General features: G+C 41.0%; 1 long non-coding RNA gene across 1 annotated transcript; it reads right to left on the bottom strand.

Moving 5' to 3' along the window:
- Nucleotides 1–3,204: 3,204 nt before the first annotated feature.
- Nucleotides 3,205–3,755, bottom strand: LOC145045207 (uncharacterized). The gene is made up of 2 exons (XR_013681782.1): nucleotides 3,471–3,755; nucleotides 3,205–3,382 (listed from the first exon to the last, which is right to left on the bottom strand). It is a non-coding gene; the product is annotated as an uncharacterized LOC145045207 (long non-coding RNA).
- Between the last annotated feature and the right edge of the window lie 16,607 nt (nucleotides 3,756–20,362).

Genomic DNA, 20,362 nt, shown 5'->3' with positions numbered 1-20,362 from the left:
TTTATCATATTTCAAAATTATATAAAATCGTTTCCTTCAGAAAATCCTATATTTTCTTATCTACAAAATAGTAGTCTTAAAACCCTACGACTTGTGTGTTGGAGTTTCATTCGAGATATTCAAAATTATAATTGATGATGAACAAAAGAATGTGATTCGCATAAATTGTGTAATCGTTTGTGGTCTTAAAACCCTAAGACCGGGGCAGTGTGAGTAATCAACAGGTGTTTGTGGACAATCCTTGCAATGTATGTGGACGATCAACACAACGAATGTGGACACTCAACACCATGCATGGGGACGATCAACACAATGTGCTAACTGTTTGTAATGTGTTCCCACGTAAATCTCTAAAAGATACTGTTATATTCTAGTGAGCCGTTATAACCATACTAATATGACGACGTGCATGTCTTTACGTTCTTCAGGCGTTAGTTTTGTTTGAGACATTTGTCACCCTAGATTGGTCGGTCTAGCTGTAACGAACAAAGAAGGTGCGGGGTGTCAACCCCGTATATGTCTATACACAAATTCCCGCTCTCCCTCTAGGAGACTCTGGTTATAACTCTTACAGGGCTTTAAACGTACACTAATATATATATATATATATATATATATATATATATATATATATATATATATATATATATATATATATATATATATATATATATATATATATATATAGGTACAGTGAAGATGCGTCTGACAAGAACACTAACAAATATTTATGCAATAGTTGAAATCTGTTATTCATTAAATAAATAACAACAATTGTGTTTGTTGACTAGATGTTTTGTTTCGTTTCATAACCTTAGTTGTGCTCGGTGACCAAGTGTTTCGTTTCGTTTCATAACCTTAGTTGTGCTCGTTGACTCGGTGTTTCATTTCATTTTGTTTATTGAAATAATTCACTTTAAATCATATTTGTCAAAACTAACTCAATATTGTCAATGTTGGCAAAAGTGGCCATTCTTTTATAAATTATTAAATAAGACCCACATTTGTCAAAAGTATCATGAGTGATCCAAAAATACGAGGGTTGTTGAAAATAGTCCATTTCTTCTAAAATACTCATTTTAGACTCATATTTAAGAAAATATCCAAAATAACCCTTATTAATTAGATATTTCCATTGTTGGCCCATTTTAATGGATATATTCATTAATAACTCAAATTTATCCTATATCTCAAAAATGACATTATATTTATTTATGGCCGAAAATGGCCCAAAATAATATAAGTTTTCATAATTTTTACATCTCCAAAATCTTATGCCAACAACTTTGTTTAAGCAAATTTTTGAAGCGATTTCCTTGTGGTTCTTTATATAAGGCTTTATGAATTAATTCATATAAACACTAGTTTTTATTTCAAATCAACAATTAATATGTGAAACATACTCCAAACTCTTGAGACTTAACCCAAAAATCTTGATTTTTTGGAATATTCATATGGAGTTCATAACTTTAAACACATACAATATAACATACATGCATAGACAAGCAATTATACCAAGATTTCACAAGACCCTTGACTTGTATCCTCCCGAAAACAATGAAAACATTAAAACAAGGGTATGAAGCTTACCTTGACTTGGTTTGGTGGGTGATTTGGTTAGATATTGAAAGGTGTTCAAGTCCTAATACATGAAGAATTTGATAAACTCTTTGAGCCTTGGAACTTCCTATGAATATTAACACATAACTTTATGTGTAAATATGATGAATTAAACAAGGTAATATGTAGAATCACTATCCAAAACTTGAAATACTTACTAGGAACTAGGGAATTCTTTGTAGAATTTAGACTTGAATCTGGAATATGTTTGAGAGATTTCACAGAAAGTGAAATGAAGTTGTGGAATGAGAAATGGGGCTTACGCCTCCCTTTAAATGAGATAGAGAAGTGGATAAACTATTTGATTTTGTTATTGATGGGTAATGCATAGGTTAATCAGATTGTCTTGGAACTTAACATATCACAGCTCACAATCTATAAACACTTTTAATTGTAAAGGGGGTTCACGGCCTAAATGGGCCTCAAACTATGGTTCAAGGTCAAAGGGAATCCACCAAAGGTGGTTTACGGTCTAAATGGATCTTTCACAACGGTTTACAACCAAAAAGATGATCCCTTATGGGGTTCACGGCCAAGACTCATGCCTTAAAGGTGTTCACGTCCATTCTTGTGATGTTTAGGGTGGTTCAGAACCAAAGTGCTTCCTAGGGAAGTGTTCATGGTCCTAAAGTATATTAATTCTAATGTGTTGGTTTTATTGTTTGTGTGCTAAATATTTTGATGTAAAACCAAGATCACATTTGATGGTATTGCTCATGAGAGTTTAGGGTAGCATAATTCTCAAAAGTTACAATACCATACATAATAACAGTATAGTTACAATCTTTGGATATACTGGACTCCTTTTGACTTAGTTTTTGGATCAAAAATTTATAATTGTGACATTTTTGCCATAATAAGATAACCAAGTGTTGTTAATTGAAATAGTAGCATTGGTGTCCGTAATACCATATCTAGGCATTGTTAAAAGATAATCATAAGCTTGGTGGCCATGATAAATATAATTATATTATTATTCTCAATAAATTAATAACTTGATAATTAAAACGTTGAATATATGTACGTGTATTAGTGTATACTATATATAAATTAATAACCTAAATAATAAATAATAACATACTATATAATGCCAATAATCTACATTAAGAAATATTTTTATTTAGTTAAAACATTTATATAAGTTATCGAACAAAATAGAGTATTCTACATAATTATATCAAAGGAAATAATATTGGGTTGGATACGAGTTCAATGGTGGTAGATGCAATCTTTTTTATTAAACACGAAAATAATAACAAATTTTTAAAATTAAACTCGATATTTGCTAGGAATTTCCGAGAAAATGCTTCCACCAAAAGTTTCTTTCTGAAATGCATAAGAATTTTCAAGGAAAAATATTCCTACAAAATTTTCGTAAGAACATTCACATTTTTCTAACTTTGAAAAGAGTTAGTATCTAAATAATTTTATCCATTCAAAAAAGTGATCGGCTACCATTTTAGTGATAATACAATGGAGGAGGTTACAAACCTAATGAAAGAAGATTAGGAATAAGTATCCAATTATCATTTAAACAAGCGTATTCAAACAATATTATCAAACCTAAACTTCAAGAAACAAGCAGGAGAAAGAATCACATATTTCAAGATTTAGCAACAATGTTAACAAATGAGGTTCAAATTGAACACAAAAAAACAAATATAATCAAATTACATGAATTAGTGGCTCTAATACTTTAATACTATATATCCTTTTTGGAGAAAGTTTCTAAGAGAGGATCAAAATAGCAACAAAACCTAACCTGCAAAAACACAAGATGAACTTCAAATTCTTACCATAAACCCATGAAATACCAAATGAAAAAGTAATGGAATAAACAGAAAACGAACTTGAAGCAGCCATTCAGGAAGATGACGAATCAGAACACATATCTACAGACAACAGCCAAAGACACATGTGTTCTTTATCAATACTATTATACCAAACAAAATGATGCATATTACTGTTCATTACTTTTATACGAAACATAAGATTCAAACACGTAACATTTGTTATACACTTATGGTACATAGAGAGACAGTAATGTGATGCGCTTCTAGTGATTGGATATGTTGGAAATTTGAATGGCATAGACATGGTGACAATGTGCAATAATGGTGCTCAATTGCACCTCAAAAGATTCGTACTTTGCTTCTAATCGAACCAATCACACTCATTTATGTTACATACTTTAATAATTCAAAAGTTTGAGTGTGAGTTCCACATGGAACCAAAAAGTAAAACATAAAAATAAAAAGTAAAAAAAATAAAAAATAAAATAGAAGTTGGGGTGGGGTTAAAACTATTCAAATTCAATACGTACTATATTCTTTTATTCATTTTTCTATCTATTTAATGATTGAAAGATGTAATGTATATATTGTTTTTTTCCTCGTCTCATCTTTTAAATTTGATATTTATCATGACTCATGATCCAATGAGTAGAATGATAAATAAAAATATTTAATAGGAGATATTGAACCTTTTATATGAAAATGATTTCCAAATTAAATATATACTTATTTAGACTTTTGAAAATATGGTATTTATTCTCTTTTTATACAGTTTAATAAAATCTTATATATTATATAACACTAACACCTTTTAAAAAGACAATAAAAATACTCTATCAAAAACAGCATCGACATAAATCTGTTTTCTTATAAGAACGAAAAGAAAAAGTTTTTTTTTATTTACTATTTTATTTAAAGGAATTAAGGTATTAAAAAAGTCAATGTCATTCCAAAAGAAGCAGGTGATGTCCATATTGAAACGAGAGTATATGACTGTGTTTAATGGATAAGATTGGAGGGTAGTTTGGTAAAAATACAAAAAAGAGAAACATAATGAAAGTATATGAGGATTTTATGTTCACAAAAAGAGGAAGATCTAGATTTCAAGGCCCAAAAACAAAAACAAAAAGTTTGTTTGATTTCATTTAGTGAGTTGGAAAGCTTTTATTCATTTTCCACACCTTTATTTCTAATTTGGGTCAAAACAGACACACCATCGTCATCATCACCATAATAATAATAATAATAATAATAATAATAATAATAATAATAATAATAGTAGGGTTAATGATCTAAAACCATAATAATAATAATAATAATAATAATAATAATAATAGGGTTAATGATCTAAAACCATAACAAACTTTGATTTTTATCTAGGTAATCGTAATTTCTTGAAAAAGAGGGATAAAAGTCCATATATTTTGGTTATATTGCTAAAAAATCACATTTGAATTTATTTATTATTTATTATTATTATTAATGCAATTAAATCATTAGAACGGGTCATTACTTGTAATTGGGTTCGATTGTTAGGTTACCTCAAACAATAACAGGTTTTAACGGTTAAATTGTAAACAACATATCAATCGTGACTTTTTTGTCAATTGGCCAAAATATATGTATTTTTTTAGTGGATAATAATTTTTAATTTCAAGTCTATCTATTTTAAGAATGTAACACCTTGTTTCGGATCGTTTCATACTTAGAGACCGTGACCCGAGGATCAAGAATCATAAGGCTTCGGGTCTTGGAAATGAGAGGTTTAGCCCCATTTGGTGGTGGATAATGTAGGTTGCGAGTACTGAGCACTTAGTTTGTGTTTTGGAGCCCAAGGGTACTTCAGAAAGGTAATGGTGTAGGATTTAATAAATTTTGGATTTAATTTCGGAAGGTTTTAAGGGAAAGGCGAGTTAATAGGATTGTAGAGCTTCTCATTACCTTTTCATGGATATAAAGAATGTCGAAATCAGAGTTGGAACGAAGAAGTTATAACCGTTTGAATTTGCAAGGGTTTGGGTTAAGCAAAGTACATTGTAACACCCCAAAATTTCCAGTTAAAAATTTCATTTTTAATTTAGGTTAAAATCTAAACATCATTACAAAACATTCATGATAATAATCCATGTCTGAAAACCGGTGACATCATAATAAGAATTCAGAGTACATCCCAGAAAATCTATAGTGCGGAAAAACAAAAGCGTATGTGGGATATGCTGCTACCGCGCCGACTCTTTTCCCTTAGCTGAAGAGGTACCTGAAACCAAAACTGTAAACTGTAAGCACAAAGCTTAGTGAGTTCCCCCATAATACCTCATACCATGCAAGCATATAACAAACAACATTCAACTAGGAGTTACGGGCCTCGCCCACACTCGGGAAGATATGGGCCCTGCCCACACTTCGCTAGCCGGGAGATACAGGCCTCGCCCACACTTATGAAGATACGGGCCCTGCCCACACTTTGCTATCTGGGAGATACGGGCCTAGCCCACACTCCACTCTCGGAGAGATACGGGCCTTGCCCACACTCAACCGCTAACTCATCTTATACAAGTATCACACAGACAACAAGTACAGACAACTCTATCATACCGTCACATATATCATACTCGACTAAACCCAAAGATACGAGCTCAGCCCACACTCTAGTACTAACATCTCGTCTACACGGGTCGGCCTTGGTGCCTTAGACCCGTTCCTACTGGAAAGGAAACTCACCTCGAAATAGCTGCTGGTCTGTGTGGGAATCAACTGTCTGTTGTTGCTGCTACTCCGGAAATCCTCCGGCTGTAATTCCCACAACATACTCAATCAATCACTGATAACTGTCCTTTGGGTAAAATGACCATTTTACCCCTGATCATGTCATAAGATAAGGTTAGAGTCAACTTTCAGTTGACCCGACTCGCCGAGTTGGCTCGTCAACTCGCCGAGTCCCTATTCAATCGACTGCCCTGGACTCGTCGATTTAGACGTTGACTCGACGAGTTCTCCTTCTAAACTGAGGTTCAAGTCCTTCATCCTACTCGCCGAGTTGTATGAACAGCTCGACGAGTTCATCCTCATCCGATGAACACTTATGCTGAGACTCGCCGAGTTGTATGAACAACTCGCTGAGTCTGATCTTGATCTAAGGAGATTGCCTTGAACTCGCTGAGTCAGGGCAATGACTCGCCGAGTCCATTTATGGATGAGTTCGGCTTCCAACTCACTGAGCCACACCCCGTGACCCGCTACTCTACTCGACACAATGAAAAGGGGACAAACTCGGAGACTCGCGAGCAGACTCACCGAGTCAGATGAACGACTCACCGAGTCGTTACCATGCACTCCCTATATACGCAATGTTGCTCGATTCCAGTCCATGCCATTCACAGATCTGGGTTCCTAGAGCATGAATAACACGTAAAGTTTCCAACTTTACGTGTAAATATTCCTCAATGAGAGTTTTAGGGTTCAAAATGCACCAAAAGAGTAGATCTAGGGTGTACAAGCAACATGGTTCCATAAAGGCAGTGGATCCAAGCTCCTGGAGATCGATTCCACCTAGATCTAGAGGCTAATCAGCCTAAAACGAACCCTCCACATACACAAGCTTGGAAAATGGGTCAAGAAGGACTTTAATGGGGCCATAAGCACGAAAACATTGGGGAAAACGAGCCATACCTTAGTGAACACTCTGAGATAGCTCAAGGATGCTTGACCTCCTCTTCTTCTTGATCTCCTTTCCTACTAACTTCAAACTTCAAGAGGACACACCAATGGCTTCAAATCCACAAAAACGAGGCTTAGAACGAGGTGTAGGGCTCTAAGGGTGAATGGGGGCTGGCTTGGGGCGGAAAGAGTGATTAAATAGGGTGCAAACCCCTGAAACTTAGGGTTTCATCCAACAGTAGTGACTCGCCGAGTCCAGGATATGGACTCACCGAGTCGCCAACTTGTAACGTGTCCCGGGTCTCGTCTCTACTCGGCGAGTCTGACCTATGACTCGCCGAGTCCAAGGCTAAAAATGGAAAATACTCAAATAAGATTTACGTACCAGGAACCAGGTGCTACGAATCGCCCCCACTTATTTTAGACTTTGTCCTCGAAGTTTGCTGCTCGATCCTGAAACAGCTCGGGGTAATGCTCCATCATTTCTTCCACCGGCTCCCAAGTCCACTATGAACCCTTGCGGTGCTGCCATTGCACCTTCACTAGCTCCACCCTTTTATTCCTCAAATCCTTCGACTTCCTGTCGAGGATTGCGACTGGGCGCTCAATGTAATTCAGGCTGTCATCAACCTGAATATCCTCTAATGGAACTACTGCTGAATCGTCCACTAGGCACTTCCGCAGCTGAGAAACATGGAAAGTGCTGTGGATCTGGCTAAGCTCGACTGGCAGATCCAGCCTATACGCCACCTTGCCCACCCGGGCTACAACCCTGAACGGCCCAATAAACCTCGGGCCCAACTTGCCCCGCTTCCTGAATCGAATGATGCCCTTCCAAGGCGACACCTTCAGGAGAACCATATCCCCAACCTGGAACTCCAGGTCGGATCGGCGCTTGTCGGCGTAACTTTTCTGCCGACTCTGAGTAGTCTGAAGCCTGCTCCGAACCTGCTGGATCCTCTCGGTCGTCTTGAGCACCACCTCGGTGCTCCCCATGATTCTCTGGCCAACCTCTCCCCAGCATATCGGGGTCCTGCACCTCCGACCGTACAACATCTCAAATGGGGGACGGTCAATACTCGCGTGGTAGTTGTTGTTGTATGAGAACTCGGCCAAGGGAAGATAGGTATCCCAGCTACCACCGAAATCAAACACGCACGCCTGTAACATATCCTCCAAGGTCTGGATGGTCCGCTCGCTCTGACCATCCGTCTGCGGGTGAAAAACAGTGCTAAAATGCAAACGAGTGCCCAACTCGTCATGTAATCTCTTCCAAAACCTGGAAGTAAAACGCACATCCCTGTCTGAGATAACCGATACTAGCACCCTGTGCCGCACCACGATCTCTTTGATATAGATGTCGGCCAATGTCTCGGCCGACACACTCTCCTGAATCGGGATAAAGTGAGAACTACCCAAATCGAATCTACTCCACGCGCGGTCCTGGGAAGCTTTGTGATAAAATCCATCGTGATATCTTCCCATTTCCACAAAGGGATGTCCAACGGCTGCATCTTACCATGCGGTCTCTGATGTTCGGCCTTGACCTTCCTGCAGGTCAAGCACCGCTCGACGTACCATGCCACATCTCGCTTCATGCAGGGCCACCAATAATCTAGACGAAGATCCCTATACATCTTCGTCGCCCCAGGATGAATAGAGAATCGGGACTTGTGCGCCTCCTCCATCAAGATCTGGCGCACGCCTCCGTGATATGGCACCCACACCCTGTAATGTAGTGTCAATAATCCTTGGCTATCATAATCGAAGGAGGAAACCTGACCCACCACGCGCTCGCTCTTCCGATGTTCCTCCTTGATAGCCTCCTGCTGAGCCTCCCGAATTCGCTCCAATAGAGGAGTCACTACAGTCATCATCATGCAAACGTCCCTGATCGGCGCCGTCTTGCGGCTAAGCGCATCGGCCACCACATTGGCCTTCCCCGGGTGGTATAGGATCTTGCAATCATAATCCTTTACCACATCCAACCACCGACGCTGCCTCATGTTCAGATTCGGCTGATCCATGAGGTATCTCAAACTCTTGTGGTCCGTGTAGATGGTACATCGAACCCCGTAGAGGTAATGTCGCCAAATCTTGATAGCAAACACCACCGCCCCCAACTCTAAATGATGCGTCGGGTAGTTCGCCTCGTGAGGCTTGAGCTGCCTCGAAGCGTAGGCAATGACATGCCCCCTCTGCATCAATACCGCGCCCAACCCCGAAATGGATGCGTCACAATAAACCAAAAAATCCTCTACGCCCTCTGGCAGGGCTAAGATCGGCGCCTCGCACAATCTCTATCTCAGCGTCTCAAATGCAGTCTGCTGCTCGGGTCCCCACTAAAAGACCACGACTTTCTTCGTCAGCTGCGTCAGGGGTACGGCTATCTTGGAGAAATACTGAATAAATCTCTGATAGTAGCCTGCTAATCCCAGGAAACTCCGAATCTCAGATGGAGACCTGAACCTCCCATCTCATCACGGCCTCGACCTTGGCCAGATCGACCAGAATCCCGTTCTGGTTGACAAGGTGTCCGAGAAATTGCACCTCGCGCAACCAAAACTCACACTTGGAGAACCTGGCATACAAGCTCTCCCTCCTCAGGGTCTCCAACACCTCTCTTAGATGCTCCTCATGCTCCTCCTGAGTCTTGGAATAAACCAAGATGTCATCGATAAAAAACTATCATAGACCGATCCAACATCGGTCTGCATACGCGGTTCATGAGGTCCATGAATGCGGCAAGAGCATTGGTGAGCCCAAACGGCCACGAACTCATAATGGCCATTGTGTGTCCGAAACGCGGTCTTCTGCGCATCCTCCTCTCTGACCCTCATCTGATGGTATCCTGAACGCAAATCGATTTTGGAAAACCAAGACGCTCCCTGGAGCTGGTCAAAGAGATCATCAATCCTCGGGAGTGGGTAACGGTTCTTCGCCGTTACCTTATTCAGCTCCCGATAATCTATGCACATCCGGTGCGACCCATCCTTCTTCTTCACAAACAGGATCGGGGCTCCCCAGGGTGAACTACTCAGACGAATAAATCCCTTGTCTAGCAGCTCCTGCAGCTGCGTAGACAACTCCTGCATCTCGGTAGGAGCCAGCCGATATGGTGCCTTGGCTATCGGAGCCGCACCAGGAACGAGGTCAATCCTAAACTCCACCTGTCGCTCGGGAGGTATCCCAGGAAGCTCCTCTGGGAAAACATCTGCGAAATATCGCACCACCGGAACCTCGTTCACGGTCGCATTACCCGCCTCCCGGGTATCCATCACATACGCGACATATCCTGCGCATCCCTTCTGAAGGTAGCGTTTAGCCGTCGCTGCTGAACATACTGCGGGTCCGCGCTGTGGCCTCTCGCCATGAATCACTAACTCTCCCCCACCTGGGGTCCTGACTCGCACTAGCTGCTGCGCGCAATCTATCACCGCCCCATTAGGGCTCAACCAGTCCATGCCTATGATCACCTTGTTCCCACGCAACGGAATGGGAACCAAATCTACCAAGTAGCGCTCCTCGAACAAACGCAATACGCAGTCCCGAAATACCATCGATGCTCGCACCGATCGATCATCAGCAATTTCTACTTCCAAAGGGCAATCCAACATGCCCGAAGACTCAGGAAACCTCTTGCTAAGCGCAAGGGACACAAACGATCGGGATGCACCCGAGTCGAACAACATCTGAACTGGGATACCGTTCACATGGAACGATCCTAACACATATACATATACCGAGGCACATATCAATATCATAACATCATATAAATAAAATAGAGGGAAAGAATCATACCCGTCACCACATCGGGTGCAGCGCGTGCCTCCTCGGTAGTCAGCTGAAATGTCCGACTCCTCACCACTGGAGCCTCTGCCTTCCCCTGCCGACCATCCGTGATCTGCAGGGTCGCTGGAGCTGGCGCCTATACTGACGTTGCAACTGTCAACTGGGGGCAATTGGCCTTCTTGTGGCCCCTCTGGTTGCAGTGGAAACACAACAACTCAGATGTCTGTATAGCCGAAACAGGAGTAGTACAATCCCTGCTAAAGTGCCCTGTCTTGCCGCACTGGTAGCAGCCTGCTGATCCCATCCGACATGCTCCCTCATGTGTCCTGCCGCACTTCCCATAGCGACCATGTCCCCCTTGGCCTTTCGGCCTCCTATCTGATCCCTGGGACTTCTTCTTTGAAGCCCCAATCACCTGCCCCGCCTCTGCTTTCCTCTTCCGAATGTGCTCTAAATCAATCTCCCTTTCCCTCGCCCTGGCGATCATGGACTCCAGGGTAGGGCAAGCTGTAAATCTAACATGCTCCCGGATGTCAGCCCGAAGCATATCATGATAACGAGTCCTCCTCATATCCTTGTCACCTGCATACTGGGGCACCAACAAAGCCCTCTCTCGGAACTTGGCGGTGATCTCCGCCACAGTCTTAGTCGTCTGCCTCATGTCCAAAAACTCCCTGACCAGCTGCTGAAGCTCAACAGCCGATGCAAACTCTGCCCTGAACCTGGTCACAAAGTCCGACCAGGTCATAGCCTCGATAGCTGAGGCTCCCAACGAGTCACCAACTGACTCCCACCAGTCTCGAGCTCGGTCCCATAAACACCTTGTTGCATACCTCACCTTCGACCCCTCGGGGCAGAAGCTAGTCAACTGTGCAGACTCGATGTATGCAATCCATTGTCTGGCGGCAATGGGGTCTTTCACCCCGTGGAAATACGGCGCACCACTGCCCTGAAGTCCTTAAAGGACAGTGTGCGAGATCCCAACTGGCCAGATGCCATGTCGCTCCTGAACGCCCTGAGGCGATCCTACATCAACTCGATGATCCCTTCCTTGATCGACCCGAAGATAATGGGGGTCGACTCAAGGATACCCCTGGTGATCTCTGACGCGATGAACTCGCATAGTCCCTCATCTACCGGCTCGGAACCTGACCCCTCTCCTGAACCGCCATCTATCGGCCTCGATCGTAGTACCACCATTCTGCAATACATAAATAACAATCATTAGTGATACTAATACTTCTTGAGGGATTACAACCACTTACAAGTTCTCTGGTGTTATCTTGGCCTTCCTTGGTTCGGGAACGGATCCTTTGCTTTCAGTAGTACGGGCCCATACTACCTTCCACATCCATCTGTACCTTCTTCAAGGACTGCCTCGACTCCACCAGATTCCTTCCACTACTGCTGACCACTGCTATACTCATCTTAGGCTTGCCCTAAGGAAATCTCCGACTCTACTCTATCCAGTCCTCAGCTGCTGCAGGCCTCCTTGTAATGCCAATTAGCCATCACCCGAATACCATCACATGTGATGAGGCGACTCGTCCCTACAACGGTTGGACTCAAACAAGAGCTACGTAGTGGGGGCAAATCCGGTATTCTAAGATTATTCAACCCTGATCACATGTGACGTGATGTATTCGCCTAGTGGGTAACTCCCATTATTCAGAGTCCCACAAAGCACGTAGCAAGCAACATTCAGACAAGGGTAACAATCTCAATCGACCCTATATGCTTATAGGAACTGTACTAGCATACAATGCTAAGCTCATACTACCAGGCATAACCTAATCAGGCTATCCTATTCGCTGTCTACTTAATACTAGCATGCAATTCTCATACAACTGGAACACATATAGCAGGCACATAAGGCATCACTCCTAGATCCTTAGTCCTATTCTAGCATGCTGTTCTACAAAAGCTGATAAATATAACATAAACTTGTATGGGTACTTTGGGGAATACTTACTTAAGCTCGGCCGGTCGCGCACATCAATCACTTCGTTCTTTCTCAAACATTTTTCTTAGCTCTTAGAAAACATTTCTTTTTGGAAAATCTTTTACTCCCTCGATTTGAGTTCAGACACCCCCGAAGGTGAGTCTGAATCCCTCAAACCAGGGCTCTGATACCAACTTGTAACACCCCAAAATTTCCAGTTAAAAATTTCATTTTTAATTTAGGTTAAAATGTAAAACATCATTACAAAACATTCATGATAATAATCCATGTCTGAAAACCGGTGACATCATAATAAGAATTCAAAGTACATCCCAGAAAATCTATAGTGCGGAAAAACAAAAGCGTATGTGTGATATGTTGCTACCGCGCCGGCTCTTTTCCCTTAGCTGAAGAGGTACCTGAAACCAAAACCGTAAACTGTAAGCACAAAGCTTAGTGAGTTCCCCCATAATACCTCATACCATGCAAGCATATAACAAACAACATTCAACTAGGAGTTACGGGCCTCGCCCACACTCGGGAAGATATGGGCCCTGCCTACACTTCGCTAGCCGGGAGATACGGACCTCGCACACACTTATGAAGATACGGGCCCTGCCCACACTTCGCTATCTGGGAGATACGGGCCTAGCCCACACTCCACTCTCGGAGAGATACGGGCCTTGCCCACACTCAACCGCAAACTCATGTTATACAAGTATCACACAGTCAACAAGTACAGACAACTCGATCATACCGTCACATATATCATACTCGACTAAACCCAGAGATACGGGCTTGGCCCACACTCTAGTACTAACATCTCGTCTACACGGGTCGGCCTTGGTGCCTTAGACCCGTTCCTACTGGAAAGGAAACTCACCTCGAAAAAGTTGCTGGTCTGTGTGGGAATCGACTGTCTGCTGCTGCTGCTGCTCCGGAAATCCTCCGGCTGTAATTCCCACAACATACTCAATCAATCACTGATAACTGTCCTTTGGGTAAAATGACCATTTTACCCCTGATCATGTCATAAGATAAGGTCAGAGTCAACTTTCAGTTGACCTGACTCGCCGAGTTGGCTCGCCAACTCGCCGAGTCCCTATTCAATCGACTGCCCTGGATCCCGTCCCTACTCATCGAGTTAGCCGTTGACTCGGCGAGTTCTCCTTCTAAACTGAGGTTCAAGTCCTTCATCCTACTCACCGAGTTGTATGAACAGCTCGGCGAGTTCATCTTCATCCGATGAACACTTATGCTGAGACTCGCCGAGTTGTATGAACAACTCGTCGAGTCTGATCTTGATCTAAGGAGATTGCCTTGAACTTCTTGAGTCAGGGAAATGACTCGCCGAGTCCCTTTATCGATGAGTTCGGCTTCCAACTCACTGAGTCACACCCCGTGACCCGCTACTCTACTCGACACAATGAAAAGGGGACAAACTCGGAGACTCGCGAGCAGACTCGTCGAGTCAGATGAACGACTCGCCGATTCGTTACCATGCACTCCCTATATACGCGATGTTTCTCGATTCCAATCCGTGCCATTCACAGATTTGGGTTCCTAGAGCATGAATAACACGTAATGTTTCAAACTTTACGTGTAAATATTCCTCAATGAGAGTTTTAGGGTTCAAAATGCACCAAAAGAGTAGATCTAGGGTGTACAAGCAACATGGGTCCATAAAGGCAGTGGATCCAAGCTCCTGGAGCTCGATTCCACCTAGATCTAGAGGCTAATCAGCCTAAACCGAACCCTCCACATACACAAGCTTGGAAAATGGGTCAAGAAGGACTTTAATGGGGCCATAAGCATGAAAACATGGGGGAAAATGAGCCATACCTTACTGAACACTCTGAGATAGCTCAAGGATGCTTGACCTCCTCTTCTTCTTCTTGATCTCCTTTCCTACTCACTCCAAACTTCAAGAGGACACACCAATGGCTTCAAATCCACAAAAACGAGGCTTAGAACGAGGTGTAGGGCTCTGAGGGTGAATGGGGGATGGCTTGGGGCGGAAAGAGTGATTAAATAGGGTGCAAACCCCTAAAACATAGGGTTTCATCCAACAGCACTGACTCGTCGAGTCCAGGATATGGACTCACCGAGTCGCCAACTGATAACGTGTCCTGGGTCCCATCTCTACTCGGCGAGTCAGACATATGACCCGCCGAGTCCAAGGCTAAAAATGGAAAATACTCAAATAAGATTTACGTACCAGGAACCAGGTGCTACATACATTGTGCATACAGGGAGTACGTTGAGCATACAAGGCTCAGATGATCGCGATCGACCAGCCACGTATGTTGGGTGTATGCCGAACAGACCAAAAACCTACTTTTAGGTCTTGGACCATATTAAAACACCTTAACTTCTTGGTAACTCCTCTTATCTTCAGCCTCCACTTCCCTAAATCCTGAGAACAAAACCCTAATTGTTTTTTTAGTGTTTTGAGCTTGGAAGTCATCTTTGAAAGGGTTTTTGGTAATCTTGAAGTAAGAAGAGCTCTTAGAAGTTGCATTGGTGTGGCTGAAGCTTGTAGATCTAGAATCATCATCAACTTGGAAAGCTTTTGGAGGTATAAAGCTCTTAACTTGATGGTTCATTTTGTTAGATCTAGTTAGGGCTTGTATGTGCTTTTTATGATCCTTTAAGTCATGCATGAGAGTATGAGCTACTCCAGAAGCTATGTATGGTAGATCTTGGCTTTTTTGAAGTCCCTTATTCATAAAAATGCAATCTTGGTGGGTTAGATTGGATCATGCATGAGTTAGGGTTCTTATTATGGATTTTATTGAGTATTAGGTCCTATTAAGACATGTAAAGGAGTAAGTTTTCCAACTTTACGTGTTAAGACATCATTTAGGATCATATATGAGAATTAGACATATTGGCTTAACCAGTTAAGCACTTAATGACGATTTTGGCTTGTTGTGGAGTACGTGGGGAATAACTAGCTCATACGCAACGTATCCTGGATAAAGGTGGCATACGCAGGGCATAAGTTTGATTACGTTGGGCTTACTTAGTAGCCTTTGACTTTTGTTAACTTTTGTGATTTGGGCTATATTTTGACTATTAGGGTTTTGGGCCTTGTTAGGCCACTAGTCTTTCTGACTTTGGGCCATTGTTAGTCTTTAGGCCTTCTTAGATTTGGTCCCATGATGTGCTTTGGGTATCATTTAGGAATTTGGGTCATATTGGGCTTTTAGTGCCATTGGGTTGGGCCTTGGTTTTTAGGCCAAATGAGCAAAGGGTAAAATGGTATTTTACCCTAAGTGTTGGACAATTAAATTAGATTCCTAGTTATGGTTTATGGCCTAATTATTAATTAGGGTTTTATTTGATTGATTAGGGTGGGGATTTTTTCGGATCAACAGTCCAAGCATTTATCTAATTTTTAGCAGTTTGAGGTGAGTTCTCTCACTATACCAATGGGTCTAAGGCAGCAAGGTCGACCCATTTATCGTGTTTATGTATCCTAGGATGTAGGATTTCTATGACAGTTATATTTATGATTTGATATGTAGATGTCAACATATGGGTGGTTGGATTGAGGTCGTGCGCCAACAAACCCGGTATGGTTGGGTTGAGATTGAAAGTCAACATACCCGGTATGGTGAGGTTGAGGTCACATGCCAAAAAATCTTGATGGTTAGGTTGAGGCCACATGTCAACAAACCCTGGATTTTTGGGTTGAGGTGATACTACTTTGTGTTGTAAACCAGCAAACTCGGTATGGTTGGTTTGAGGTCAAGGACCAACAAACCATGTATGCATGCTTGTATTATATCTGTAATTGTTTAAATTATGGGGTATTTTGGGGAGCTAAATAACTTTTGGCTTACAGTTTGGATTTCAACGTTTTAGGTACTTCTGATGAGCGGGGAAGGGCAAAGGCATGATTGTACACATCATCCCATAGTTTATGTTGATTGATACTTTGATTCAATGTTTTGACTTAATATGATTTGTAAACAATGTTTTGGTAACTTTTCGGCTTATGGATTTGTGTCTTAAATGAAAATTTTACTTTGATTTTTGGGACGTTCCAAATTGGTATCAGAGCCCTAGTTTGAGCGAACTGGATGAGCATTCGTGTGATTCCGAACTCAAACTAAGGATCTGAAAAAAGATTTTTCAAATTGTTTTCCAAATAAAAATGAGAGGGATACTATGTGTACAATCAGCTGGAGATCAAGTAAGTGATTTCCAAAATACCCATACATGTTATGTTATATGTTATGAGAATTGAAAGTTAGATTAGGGCTACGGACCTGCTCAGGATTTCATGTTAGGAGAGATGACTTTATATGCCTGATTATTTGAACTTTTAGAGTTGCATGCTAGTATGGCTTTCAGATGATCAGATGGATTGGCCTTATATGTGATGCCTTGTAGCCTAAGAGGAATTGGATGTTAAATTAGATTTGGAATCTTTCTTAGTAGGAACTAAGCTTTAGATGTCCTCTGTTGGGTTATGGCTTGGAGTGGTTCTATACAAATGTTGCTTAATTTGTGCTTTGTGGGACTTTTGATGATGTGGACTAACTATTGAGTAAGTATGATAAAGTCACATGTTGCATAGATTAAAAAATATCAGAGTGACTGATTTGACTCTATTGCATAACTCTTGTCTGATTTTAACCATTAAAGGGATGAGTCTTTTATTTGAAGGATTATCTAAGCTTTGTTGCATGTGATTGTATTCATGAAGTACCTAATTGACATTATCGGGATTTCTTCAGCAGCTGATGTCAGGGTGAGATCGGAACCTAGGAAGGCCTAAGAAGTGCTTTAATGGATTGGATACATTGTTTTGCAGGTATTGGGGTATTAGTTTGAGAAGGCGACTTGGAGGATTTGGGACGATTCTTGAGGAAAGTATGGATATGTGTGGAAGGTAGTATTGGGCCCATACTACTAAAAGCATAGGATCCATACTCGACTCGAGGAGAGTCATGAGAAATCTAAGAAGTCGGTAGAGGGATGACGTACACAAATTTTAAAAAGAGACTAATGTGTGAAGGATTGATGACAACATTTTGGTTATGAGATGACAATTTGGTCTTATTGTATATGATGTCAATGTCTAGACGAGAAGCAGAGTCTTTTGATATGGGTACGTACAACGCCACATTTTGTAGCTAGATTACCACAAAGGTTTCACAATTTTACTGGAGGAGTTGCCTGGTATCATTGGTTGGATCACTGACAAGCTGATTGTCAAATTCATGGAGCCAACCATAATACAGGAAAGAGAAGGCAGACACACGATTCAAAATAATTAGATGGAGGTAGAGGGTTCAATATAGTTGGCATGAGTACTAGAAGTCAAGGGAACTAAGAGATATGTGGGAAGTGTGGGTGAACTCATAGGTTTTCTTTTTACAAGTTCAGGTGTTTCAAATGTGGAGAAAGAGGGCATGTGCACCGAGATTGCATGAAGGATTAGATATGTTTTCATTGCCACCAGCCAGGTCATTTCAAGTCCATCCGTCCTACATGGGTGGCAGAGGGGGTGCAAACCCAAACACCCATCATCCCACGGGATGTCAAGATCGAGCCACAAGAAATCACTGGTATGTATGTTGAGCCCTAGTTCTGTAATGATACTTATATCTAGAATAAGTATGTTCCTGTCTACTGTTGTATCGTTGGACCAAAAAACTTTTGTATGATAGAACTTTTACAACCATATTGGAATTTTTTACAATTTCATCAGGATGGGGTTCAGTCATGGGCATTTCATATTTTAGAGGTGTATTGATCGCTCTATCTAGGTATGACGTTGTGACATTGGGAAGCTTCCAGTAACCCTATCTAAGGTTCAAGGATTCTATATGATTTGACTAAGTCATCATTCAAAGAATTTTCATATATCATTTTGCATATCGTGGGGCGTGTTTGGAAGGGGATCGAGTATCCCGCTTAGGAGACCAGCAGTCGGTCAGATCTTTAGTAGTTTGCAAGAATTTAATAAATCCATAAGGCAAGCATGTCAAGTTGAAGGCGAAGTATGTGAAGGTTCTTCACGGTTTCGAGGCAGTGAGGAATAGGTGTAATCATAGCTATAATAATAGTAGTCATCAAATCTATGGGAATATTGAAACTCGAGCTGGCGAAAATCTGTCACGAACGATAGGTATAAAGGATTGTTCAGAACGCAAGTTTCGGGTGAGTATCTGCCAAAATCATGTCTTCAGGATGCAAGTGTGGTACTCGTATCAAGGGCTTTTAGGCAAGGATCTTATGGGAAGTACTTGAGATTATCGTGTTCATTGAGATTTTGGGATGTGTGAATCTGGTTTTGGAATGCGTATGATCGTTGAGATTGGTTAGTTATCGAATGCTAGTTCTTGTGAGATCAGGTTGTTGACAGTTTGAATTGTAAGGTTGTGAGTGTTGGGTTTTAAGTATTATAACACTCCTATGGTGCACATACAACCCTAATAGCTTTGGATCTAAGTTTTCTCAAGTTATACATGAAATAAATTTTCCAAAGCATGAAGCCTACAACTAGCATAAAATTTGGTACATGAATCGTAAAATCAAGTTGGATGAATACCTCTTAATTGTAGCTTGTAGTTTTTCCTTTCAAGAGCTTAGCACCTCAAGTGTGATGCCTTAAATGGTTCATAAACACCATGAAAAAAAAGGACTTTGAGAGAGAGGTTAAACACCACCAAAATCAGCTATGGTTCTCTTAGAACTCATTAGGTCCGATTTTTAGCCTTAGGGAAATACATATATAGTGTAGGATTCCAGAGTCATGGGTAAACCCTAATCCATACACTTAGGTTATGATCCATATCTCATGTGGGCTAACTCTTCATGGATACCTACATAAACTTAGCCCAACATGGATCAATAGCACAAACAATATATATATATATATATATATATATATATATATATATATATATATATATATATATATATATATATATATATATATATATATATCACTTATCTACATAATCAGTCCCCGTTAATTTAATTACTCTCTATTGATCGCTAAATTAATTCCAAATTAATTCTTGATCAATACTAATTAAATAATATGATTTCACAATTAATATATTATACTTTTAATATATTAATAAATCATAAATAACCTCTTTCTCAAATATCCATCCTATCAGCTTGTTCTGGTGAAGGCAACCTAAATGGATCATGCTACTCTCGGGTCAAGTACATAGCAATTATAGTTATAGGCTAGACATCTAATCCAACAGTCTCCCACTTGGATAATTCTAATAACTAATATTGCAAGTACGACTCCAAAATCCCGACTAGCAATCTTGGCTCTTAAAATCCGTTGTTGAACTCTGACCTTGTCAATGACACGTCCATTAGATAAGGGATCATATATTTCTCCATGCTAGATATCGTATGAACTAAGACATTGATTCTAATCATCCTCTTTGTTCATGTGTTGTTTTCCGATTTCTGATTTATGACGACCAACTATTTAAACAAATCAAATTAGTCCAGACTTGGTCAAGCACTTAGGGTTGTCATCATTAAATCATCGAGGGGCCCGCATATATCGCTT

Source organism: Lactuca saligna, chromosome 5 (genome assembly GCF_052625555.1).
Source record: "Lactuca saligna cultivar CGN05327 chromosome 5, ASM5262555v1, whole genome shotgun sequence".
NCBI lineage: Eukaryota > Viridiplantae > Streptophyta > Magnoliopsida > Asterales > Asteraceae > Lactuca > Lactuca saligna.
This window is presented reverse-complemented; position numbering and strand designations above follow the sequence as displayed.